The following is an 11,540-nucleotide window of genomic DNA, read 5'->3' as shown; positions in this document are numbered from 1 at the left end:
GTAACTGATTTGGAGAGGAATTCTTGTTAGAAGCGTTTTAGCACTCACTGGATGTGATGAAGTGCTTGCTATTTCAACTTATCAACTAAATAAAAAGCATTTTTAGAACCAAAATCATACATAACATCAGATGCATTTTATAATTCTTGTAAATTAAAAACCACTATTGGTCAAAAAATGAAATTCTATGTACCACACAAAATCAATAAGGAAAATGGTTGCTGGAGATGGAGTTTAATGGACTTTGAATGGCATAGAAGGGCAGCAGTCCACATGCAAAAAACTTCTTGTCCAAGGGAAAGTAACAAATGAATGAATAGGAATATCCCTGGACCCTAACAAGTTTAACATAAAGGCAATTATTGCCAAATGACAGATTCCATAGAGGATGCCTGAAAGCCATTGACAACCATTCACATTTGTAGCTTCGCACATTTCCAAAAGCTAAAGGCAAATATTAGCAAAGGACAAGATTCCACAGATGGTGCCTGAAAACCATTGACTTGAATTCACATTTGTAGCTTTGCACATTTCCAAAAGCTAAAATACTAGGTTCCAAGTAAGGAGGAACTGATTTAATGACATAGAAGGGCAGCAGTCCATGCAAAAACATTGTTGACCAAGGTAAAGTAACAAATGAATGAAGAGGAACATCCCTGAACCCTGGCAGTTTTCACATAAGACAATTATTGCCAAATGACAAAGATTACAAAGATGGTGCCTGAAAGCCATTGACAACAATTCACATTTGCAGCTTTGCACATTTCCAAAAGCTAGAGGCAATTATTGCCAAATTACAAGATTCCACAGATGGTGCCTGAAAACCTTTGACAACAATTCACATATGTAGCTTTGCACATTTCCAAAAGCTAAAAAACTAGGTTCCAGTGTAAGGAGGAACTGATTTAATGACATAGAAGGGCAGCAGTCCATTCAAAAGCATTGTTGTCCAAGGGAAAGTAACAAATGAATGAATTGGAATATCCCTGGACCCTAACAGTTTTCACATAAAGGCAATTAATGCCAAATGACAAAGATTTCCCAGATGGTGGTCCCTGAAACAATCATTTGTAGATTTGCACATTTCCAAAAGCTAAAGGCAATTATTGCCAAATAATGAGATTCCACAGATGGCACCTGAAAACCATGACAACAATTCACATTTGTCATTTTGCACATTTCCAACGGCTAAAAAACTAGGTTGCATGTAAGGAGGAACTGATAAGTACCTTGCAAATTAGGGTACAAAGAACAATGCATGAACAAATAGATAGCTAACCTGATACTGTCAGTTAAGAACATCATATGTTTGTGAATGGTTATGTATAGAAGTTCGGTATCCATACGGGAAGTAATGCATTGCATTCCTAGACGAATAAAACCTGATTCAAGTATAATTTTGTTGTTTGGGCATGGTACAAGTATAAAACCATTGACAACAAGTCACATTTGTAGCTTTGCACATTTCCAAAAGCTAAAAAACTAGGTTCCAGGTAAGGAGGAACTGTTTTAATGACGTAGAAGGGCAGCAGTCCATTCAAAAGCATTGTTGTCCAAGGGAAAGTAACAAATGAATGAATTGGAATATCCCTGGACCCTAACAGTTTTCACATAAAGGCAATTAATGCCAAATGACAAAGATTTCACAGATGGTGGTGCCTGAAACAATTCACATTTGTAGATTTGCACATTTCCAAAAGCTAAAGGCAATTATTGCCAAATAATGAGATTCCACAGATGGGACCTGAAAACCATGACGACAATTCACATTTGTCGTTTTGCACATTTCCAAAGGCTAAAAAACTAGGTTCCATGTAAGGAGGAACTGATAAGTACCTTGCAATTAGGTTACAAAGAACAATGCATGAACAAATAGGTAGCTAACCTGATACTGTCAGTTAAGAACATCATATGTTTGTGAATGGTTATGTATAGAAGCTCGGTATCCATACGGGAAGTAATGCATTGCATTCCTAGACGAATAAAACCTGATACAAGTATAATTTTGTGGTTTGGGCATGATAGGATGAGAAGTAATTGTTGGCTAAGGAGAAATTCAATCAAGAAAATTCATCAGGTTGTAGGGAAATTGTTATGTTCCATCTCAAAGCATCTTTCAGAGGACAAAGAAAACAGTTAAATTTGCCAATAGATATATTGAAAGATTTGCCAACAATTAAGGGAGGATTGCTTCTTATGGACAGGCAATTGGCAGCTCCACCATAGTGATGACTCGAGATACTGAGAATGATCAAAATGTAACTGAAAGAAGCAATCGCAATTTCATCTTTCTAGCTTAGATTCCAATGAACTTGTATAGTTTTGAACAAGAACCCTCTCTCAGCAGGCAAAGATAATGATTTCAAAATCCAAACATATTAATCAAGTCGAAGATTTACCTTTCTGTTTGGATGGCCATTGGCCTAGGAATTTGTCAGTGGCATTACATTATTATACAATTTACTCAAAACTAGGGTCATCTTCAATCCTCGGAAATATTGGCACTGATTAGAATTGCAAACCAGTACTCTTTGCAAAACCTACCTTCATCAATCATGGCTACAGGCATGCTGTAAGGAAGGAACTGTTACAGATATTCCGATCACATGCATCTCTACCCCCAATCTATACCAATCTATAGATTCAGTGAATTCTACCAGAAGAGTAGGTAAAGCCCCAGCATCTCTTAGAAGTGAATCAAAACAAACCAGTCTTCATAATGAACTTATGAAAAAACTTCACTAATCACATGTGATGGACCTTAAGACCGGATGTCAGTGCTTGTCCTAGCCAAAACCATTTCTTTCAGTTTCCTTTATTGAAACCCCACACATTATGGGATTCTAATACTAATTGTTTTAGAAAATTGTGATATAGATTCACTGGGGCTTGTTTGGTTTGTTAAGGTGGGGTGTTGTCGTCACCCCAACCAAGTTTGACTTTGCCAAGTGACATTCCTGTCCCTCCCCACTGTCACTTGCTTTCACAAGTCCATGGTCACGTGTACTGAATGGATTCTCCCACTAATTATTAAACCTAAAAATAAAATACTAAAATACTCTCTCTTCTTGTTGGCATTTTTATCTTAGATGAGCTAACACAGAAATAAACAAATATATAAGAATCAATGAATTGTCTTTGTTTAGTCTATAACAGGAAACATACCACCAGGAGGATGTGGCTATGAGGGCATGGATCCCGTCCTTAAGAATCAGCATGGCACCAAGCTATATTAAATGATGTAAGCATAAGGACTAGCAGCCAGATCAGTAAAATCAAGTATTTATTTTAAACATCTAACAACTTGGACTTACATGTACTAGGGCAGGAATTGCAGGCATGCCTACTCCCCATGTCCTAACAAATGCTCAGAAGCTCCGTCCACATTTTGGTCCGCACAGGCAGCAACACATCGACGCTCTATATTCTCAGGACGACTTGGACTACTGGAAAACCTCATCCAATTCTTGTTTTTCAAGTATTCAAGGCCTGGATAAAAGAGGAAGCCAATGAGAACAGCAGTGATGCTGACAATCATGACTTTTAAGGATGCAATTGCCAACACCACACATAACAGCGCGGAAGGAGGAATGCACATTAAAGTTACTCCCACAGTCCCAAGAGGAATCTTGTAGGGTCGAGGCATTGTTGGATTCTTGATTCTTAACCATATAAAAGCTGCAAATTCCAAAAACATGCCAAAACAGTATAAATAATTCTCTGCAGCTATGATTTCTTGGAAGCTCATCCATGACAGCAAAAGCACACCAGAGGCTGAAAATAAAATACCCAACACAGGGGTACCAAACCGGGACCTGATGGCGAAAGCTTCAGGTAGCATTCCTCTCTCTGCCATCCCAAGCAGCTGAAATGAATCGCTGCTCATTTCTGCTTCAAACATCCCCATATTTGAGAGAGCAGAAGCTGCCTCTATCCACCATCTCAGCCAAACCCCGCCTAGGATTTTTGCAATGTCTGCAAAATAGCCATCATCCCATTGGCTTCTATCAAGCTCCACCGAACCAATTGTCGTGAGGAGGGGGATAAAATAGCCCATCACCACCAACAACATGCCCCAGAAGAGTGCCTTAGGAAAGGTCTTCTTGGGATTCTCTACCTCTCCTGCAAGAGTACTGACTGAGTCCCAATAATTCAGATTCCAGAACAGAGTATTCAAATAAAGGTTCCAATCTATATCCTTCATGTCCACCACCAACCACCTTGCAGGGTCCAATTTTGGGATTGATATCAATCCCATGGCACAGAAGGGCATCAGGGAAAACACCCCCAAGCAAACTGCAGTCCAGCCCACAATAGTCAGGCCCCTGTAGTTCATATATGTAAGCGCAATTGTCAATAGCAGAACAGCGATGACCCTAGGCAGTCCCCCACCCAGTGCGGGTATTGCTGATTTGAGATAGTCCAGAAACAGAACCGGGTACAGGGCATTATCTATCACCCCACTCAGCCACTTCATCCATCCCTGCTGGAATCCCCAAAATGGCCCAAAGGCAGAAGACACCCACACAACATACCCACCATTTTCAGGAAACATGGTCCCCATCTCTGCCGTCACAAGGGCCTCAGGAATACTCCATATGATGGGGAAAACAATGAATCCCAACAGCGCTAACAGAGGACCCCCGGCTTTCACTGAATCCTCAACACCGAAAGGCCCTCCCGACACCTCATAATATATCAGGAACACAAGGGGTATTAAGGAAATCTTCCGCAGGGTAGGAAATGTTGGCACTTCTGAGTTTCTTCTTATTGCCTCCTCTAGATCAGAGGTTTCCCCCATTCTTTCCTCTGCAGTCGAATAGCTTCTTTCAAATTAGGTCATCCGCTCTCAAAAAGACATATCCTCCACAATACTCCTTTTATCACGAACAAATAGCTTGACGATGGTTCAGGCCTCACAAAGTTATCCATATAATCTGACTTAATTATCATATAGAAACTGAGCCCCACTCTGACCAACTACCTGAAACTACAATCCTGCTGATCTTTCCCTAATTGGAGCTATATACTCTATAATCCTTACCTTCTCCTAAAAGGTACAGTCATTTGGTTTATTAACCTGGAAAAGCACTCTGGCTGAAAAAATTTAACAATCATACGTTGCACCCATGAAGAGGTTTTGAAGAGTTAATCAAGAAAACATGTGATGAACCAGGCCCAACTACGATTGCTTCGCAATCTTTATATGATTAAAATTGACTTACTTCTTTCACAAAGCCAAAGCCACAAACCCACCAATACTGAACGGTTGCGACAGAAAGTTACACGTTTTGCATTGAGGTCCAATGCAAACGGTAAACCTGGCCAGCAATTGTTTTAAGGGTGCAGAAGGATTCGTAAATAATTGACACAGATGTTGAGTAAAGGCTTTATTATATCTGAATGAATGATTGATTTTAATTACGTTTATTCGGTTTGAGTAATGTAAGGAATTCAGATAATAACAATTTTGCTTTATTTTGCACGTGAGTGCGTGATGTGTCGGTCGGGCGGTTGGTTTGCACAGCCGCGTTCGAATCTTGCGGGATCTGTGCTGTAGTATATTTGTATCTGAGATGAGGTATATCTGCTGCGATATTTGTATTGGTAATAACGTATCTGTTCGCTTAGGCGATATGTGTTATGATGCTTCTTCAACGGGAATGTACTTTCTCCTGAAAAACAATTTTACTTTATTTTTATATTTTTTTTCGGAATTTTTAGTTGAGTCTTGACAATGTCATTGATCTTATTTATGTTCAGCCTCTGAGCAGCCTAAAAACCTAAAATTCCCGAAAATAACAATTTTAACTTATCTTCATATTCTTTTGATCTTCTGCTATGAATCTAGACTAACAAGCTAACAACTTGATTAATGTTATAAGTCATGAATTTTTATTGCATTTTTAAGTGTAAATAAACAAATTTAATCAATAACCATATGTTTTAAGTGTATTTTTTAAATCTACTTAAAATCTCCTTTATTTATATTTAAATATTTTTCCATATATTTTAATATCAAATTTATTTAGAATTTGGTAAAAAATTATATTTATATTTAAATATTTTTCCATATATTTTAATATCAAATTTATTTAGAATTTGGTAAAAAATTATTAGAATGATACATATGTATATTTTTTTTTTCTTAATTTTAAATAATAATATTTGACCATTGAAAACAAGCTTCAAAAGATAAAATAACTAAACAACACCTATTAAAAGAAAATGATTAACAACGCTGATAAAATTAAATACCATTGGAAAGTGGTTCAATGTGATATTGGCATTTGTTATAGAAATAACTGCGTTGATATGCAATGTATTGAGTGAGTTTTTATAAACGATGGTGCTGGAAAAGTGAAAACCATTGGTATCCTAGAGCATTAAATTGTAATATGTGACACAAGTAATATGGAAGACACGATTTATCAAGTAACATGTTTATTCAATGGGTTTTTGCAGTTAAAACTACATATATGGTAGTTTAGTTTTAGTTTGTTTTTTTTGTTTGTTTTTTTTTTTTTTCAAAAGAAAAATGATAGATTACTATTCATTTATCAAGAGAAAACAGTACAATATTTGACGGTTATGATAACCCATAAGTTAAGCTGGATAAGGCAATCAAGTCAATACAGAGAAATAGTATAATTGGAGCTCATAAAGACAAAACCTCATCTAAAATGTATAGGATAGAATGAAGGCATTGTATGGATCAACAAAAGTAAGCAGGATCAGAAAACATCAAGTGCTAAGCAGAATAGGGAAAAAATAATGGGGTACTTGATACATACCAGAATCGAAGAGACATGAAAGTGAATTAAGTACCCGGCAGAATGAAACCCTGGATATGGTGCAATTCATCCCCCACTGATATGCTCATCTTCCAGAATTCGTTTTGTGAAGAAAGACTTTTTTTTGACAGAGAATCAACAACTTTGTTTTTTGCTTTATCGATATGGTTTATAGAATAGTCTTTTCGAGATTTCCAGATAGAGTCTATTCTGTTCAGCCACCCGGAAAGATTGAGATTTTTTATGGAATGAATAGACTTAACATGGTCAATTATGGCCTTGAATCACTGAATATTTGCAAATCATGTATGTTTAGATAGTCACAAAATTTTAGGAGACCAGTCAATGCCATTGCCTCTGCTTTGTTGTTTGACCCTTTACCACCATGCCAAAAAATGTTGATATGTTGGTTCTCCATAGGGATAATAAAGACACCACATGCACAAATACCATTTTGAGCCGCCCCATCAAAATAAGCACGAGGAACGCCCGTGGGATCAAGATTTTTTGCCTTCAGCTTTCCAAATCGCTGAGAAATAATGGAGGAATGACAAGCGTAGTACTAGGAGAGAATGGATTCATAAATAGAGCTATAATTTTCCTTCTTGTTTTGAAAGAGGACCCTATTCCTCCATTTCCATATAGCACATAAGGTTAATAGCGGAATAGGCCTCCAGTCCTATTTTAGATTGCTCCACTGTTCAAAAGCTCCCTTGAGTGAGAGAAAAGAAATCCTACTGATTCCGAAATGGTTTGCCAGATTCTTCCATATCCCTTGCGATTGAAGACAGTTTAGGAAAATGTGAATGTTGTTTTCTTCGTTCTCTTTGCAAATAGCACAGATCGCAGGTCTACTCCAGTTCCTTTTTAGAAGGTTATCCCACGTTAGGTTCTTATTGTGGAAAACAAGCCATGCAAAGATGATAATCTTATGGGGGCAACCAGATTTCCAAAAGATAATAGGGAAAATGTTATCTTGTTGAACTGTCCTGTTGAAACTGTAGATAGATATCCTTCACATATACAGTCGACCTTCCCCTATACCCCTTCCAGATTAGTTTATCCTCTGCCTCAGATTTGAAAATTCCCCTATTCCTCATAGACCAAGTAATCTGATTCCATTGGAGAGCCAGATCATCGTTGAGGTCCATCATCGAGGCCGATTTCCATATAGGAAGAGACCCCACCCATCTATCGATGGTCTGCTCCCAATAGAAGATCCCTTTTTGCTGTAAGGCCCAAAGTAACTACTGAGAAAAGGATATTTCCTCGTCACCTCCCACGATGGGATCAAGTCCTATAATGATATTTTTCCCCGATTGAAAACTCCATACCAGATTTTGAAGAAAAAAATGTTCAATTTTTCGAAAGCTTCTCCATATGGCTGATCCCTGAGAAGATCCTATTGTCCCTTGTCTATACCAGTAGGATATGTCTCTGTTGTCCATATATTTCGATTTGATGGCATTGCTCCAAAGACTATCCCCTATGACTCCTTTCCATAAGGATTTGCAAAGGAGTGCTATGTGAAACATTTTAAGGTCCATGATTCCCCAGCCCCCCAATTTTTTTGGACGAGTCAAATTTGAGAGTTTAGTAAGGTGGAACCTTCTTTTCTCTTTGTCCCCCCCAGATAAAATTTGCGGTTAATCTGTTTAGTTTGTGGATTATATTTACAGGAATGAAAAATAGATGAGCCCAGTAGACCATTAATTGGACAAGAACTGCTTGAGTTAAAATTGCTCTCCCAGCCATAGAAAGACATTTAAATTCCCATCCAGCAATTCTCATGAAGTACCGGTCATGAATCTACATCCAGTCAGCAGATGAGTAGCCCACAAGTTTTAAATAAAAACCCAAGTATTTCAGGCCAAATATGATGGCAGTCTTTTAGCATTTCAGTGTAAGCAGAGAGTGATGTTGCTGATAATACCTTAAGTTATTTGGTAAATAAAATTAATTAAATTTGAAGTTCACTGAATTTTATTATTAGCTGAATTTATTCAATGAGGTTTATAATTTTTTAAACAGAATATTAATAAACCAAACACTAATATGAAATTTGTAGTTCCATGATCCGGATTATCCACAGTTTTCAGTTCATTTTGCAACGTTTCAAACCCCAAAGGGGGTCCATCATCAGGACAAATCAGAAAGAAATATTCTTTCTGATTTGTCCTGATGATGGACCCCATATTTCTTTCTAATTTGTCCTGATGATGGACCCCCTTTGGGGTTTGAAACATTGGCAGAATGAACTGAAAACTGTGGATAATCCGGATCATGGAACTACAAAAAACTTCTACAGAAGCTTAAAATCTAAAATATGAAATTTGTTTAAAATTTTATTGAAATCTATTTCAATTTTTTTATAAATCACAATAAATGTGTTAATAATAATAATAAAAAATTTAAATACTAAATATATTTGTTTTATTAAAAAAAAAATTAGGTTGGAATGTCGTCTTTTGTTTATAAATGTCAAATTTAATGTTGTTTCTTAATGTGAAACTTAACAACTATAGAGATCAATACAAGTTAAGTTAGTTTTGGAGAATGTTGAGAATTGTGTTGTTAATTTACATGGAAGATTATCTTTTTTTAATAATATTTTTCATTTCTATTATAATGTAACTACTCTACCTAATTCTTTTCCAAAAAACAACTATTATCAATAATTTTAATATGTTATTTTTTTATTTTTTATTTACGCCATATATACTTAAATTGTATAAATTTATTTAATTATAAACATTATCATAAAAGTGTAATAAATATACAAAAAAACTCGTGAGTTAAAAAAATATTTTATTTTTTAAATTGTGTTATCATTTATTATTTTTGAATATATATATATATATATATTATTTTTTTAAATTATAAATTTATAAATAATTATAATATAAATGTAATATTTAGAAAAAATATAAAAAAATAAATAAATATATAAAAAAATCTAAATAAATAAATTATATATATATATCTTTGTTATTATTTATTTTATTTGTGTATATAATTATAGTAAAATATAAGATTTAATTAAATATATTAAAAATATGTATATTATAAAATAATTTAATTTTTAAATTTTATTATTATTTTATATATATATATATATATATATATATATATTTAAAATTATAAAAATTATATATATTTATAAACAATATAATATTTCAATTATATCTATATGTTTTAATCTTTAAATTTTGTAATATATATAAAAAACAGAATTACAACCATCCATACATATATATATATATAATTTAAATTTTGTAATATATATAAAAAACAGAATTACAACCATTCATATATATATATATAATTGTTAAATTTGTGTTTAACTTTAAAATTGTCGAATTGGTGACTTAGTTGATATCCTTGAAGGTGGTGGCTGCGTTGGGATTAATGTTTAAGATGGTCCCTGCATTGGGATTAAAAACATTGGCTTTCCAAACTCTAAATACAACATTCGTGTGTCACTAAAACATAGACTTTTCACGGCGGTTCTTAAATCCACCATTATAGAAAAGTTAATGCCCCTGACATGCGGGGATAGCCATATATAATGCGCGCTGTGATGATTAGAGAAAGAAAAAAAAACGGCGCGTGTTATATGTAGCTCTCGCCCTCGCATGTCAGGGGCATTAACTTTTCTATAGAGGTGGATTTAGGAATAGTCGACTTTTCACTACCATGATCATTACAAATAAAAAAATTCAACGTGATCCCATCATGGATTTTTGGAATGTAAGCTTTTACAATTTAATTAAGAGGAGACATTGAGATTGGAGAGAGCGATGGAAACGATTAGGGTTTGCTCCCGCAGAGCTGAGACTGCTGCCACTTCGGCCCTAAAGCCCGCCGTAGGGGCCAAAGGCGATTCAGGGCATGGGATAACAGAGCATGCGGTTGGTAGACTGTTGGTAGCGCGATCGCCTACAGTGGAATGGCCTGTCATTCGCAGTAAAACGTCTCAAATCTTTCCAGATTTGCATGACTACGTATCTGTGGAGGCTGCTGTCAAAAGAAATCAAGCGAATCCGGTTTCTGCGTGGATCTCTGAGGAGGGTCTTCCCTTGCGAAAGAACGAGATCCTGAAATGCGCAATCGAACAAAGAAGACATTGTGGCGTATGGTGTTTAGAGGGAAGACCCTGCCAAAGTAAGAATACTCAGAGGAACGGCAGAGGGGGACTGCTAGATGCAGATCCGCTCTCTCTTTCACCGCATGGATCCAGCTACTGCAGCGTTGGTTTTGATCTACTCGATCAAGCCTTTACCAGAGTATTGTTTGTCCCCAGGCCTCAGATCGAGGGCAAAAATCACAGACCGTCCAGAGTTTCTGCAGATCCGGGCATGCACAAGGAGGTACGAACGAGATCAGGGCTAGATCTGGAGTATAGCATGCCACCAGCGCAGGTAAAAACAAATAGCTTTCAGATTATGATAAAACCCCCTCAGGGGAAACTTTGTCTAGTATGGGTTCATGCAGGAATTACCGTTATGCAGCTGAAATATCAAATATGGGAAAAAATGGGATACCCTGTTCAGATCCAACATCTGATCAGTGGTAGGCGGTCTCTCCAGGACGGCAGATCGATGGGAAGCTATGAGATCGAATCAGGATCGATCATTATCTTAAATTTTAGACTAAGAGGAGGGGCTCTGCCCCAGGGACAGACAAGCTCCTCAGGGGGAGACAAAGGGAAAAAAGCAGCAGCCCAGCATCTACCAAAGGGATCAT

At 36.3% G+C, this 11,540-nt stretch overlaps 1 pseudogene across 2 annotated transcripts; it reads right to left on the bottom strand.

Moving 5' to 3' along the window:
• Window positions 1-637: 637 nt before the first annotated feature.
• LOC149250291 (putative polyamine transporter At1g31830 pseudogene) lies at window positions 638-5,406 on the bottom strand (annotated as a pseudogene). Of its 2 annotated transcripts, XR_016266822.1 has the most exons (3): window positions 3,315-5,406; window positions 3,166-3,227; window positions 638-1,137 (listed from the first exon to the last, which is right to left on the bottom strand). The product of XR_016266822.1 is annotated as a putative polyamine transporter At1g31830 pseudogene, transcript variant X2 (transcript). The 2 variants fall into 2 exon arrangements; XR_016266821.1 differs by lacking the exon at window positions 3,166-3,227 and having other exon boundaries at window positions 3,315-5,405.
• Between the last annotated feature and the right edge of the window lie 6,134 nt (window positions 5,407-11,540).

Source organism: Pinus tabuliformis, chromosome 7 (genome assembly GCF_031772625.1).
Source record: "Pinus tabuliformis cultivar Carrire ecotype Pingquan chromosome 7, CPIR1, whole genome shotgun sequence".
NCBI classification, from domain to species: Eukaryota; Viridiplantae; Streptophyta; class Pinopsida; order Pinales; family Pinaceae; genus Pinus; species Pinus tabuliformis.
Note: the sequence above shows the minus strand (reverse complement) of the source record. Positions and strands in the feature narration are given on the sequence as shown.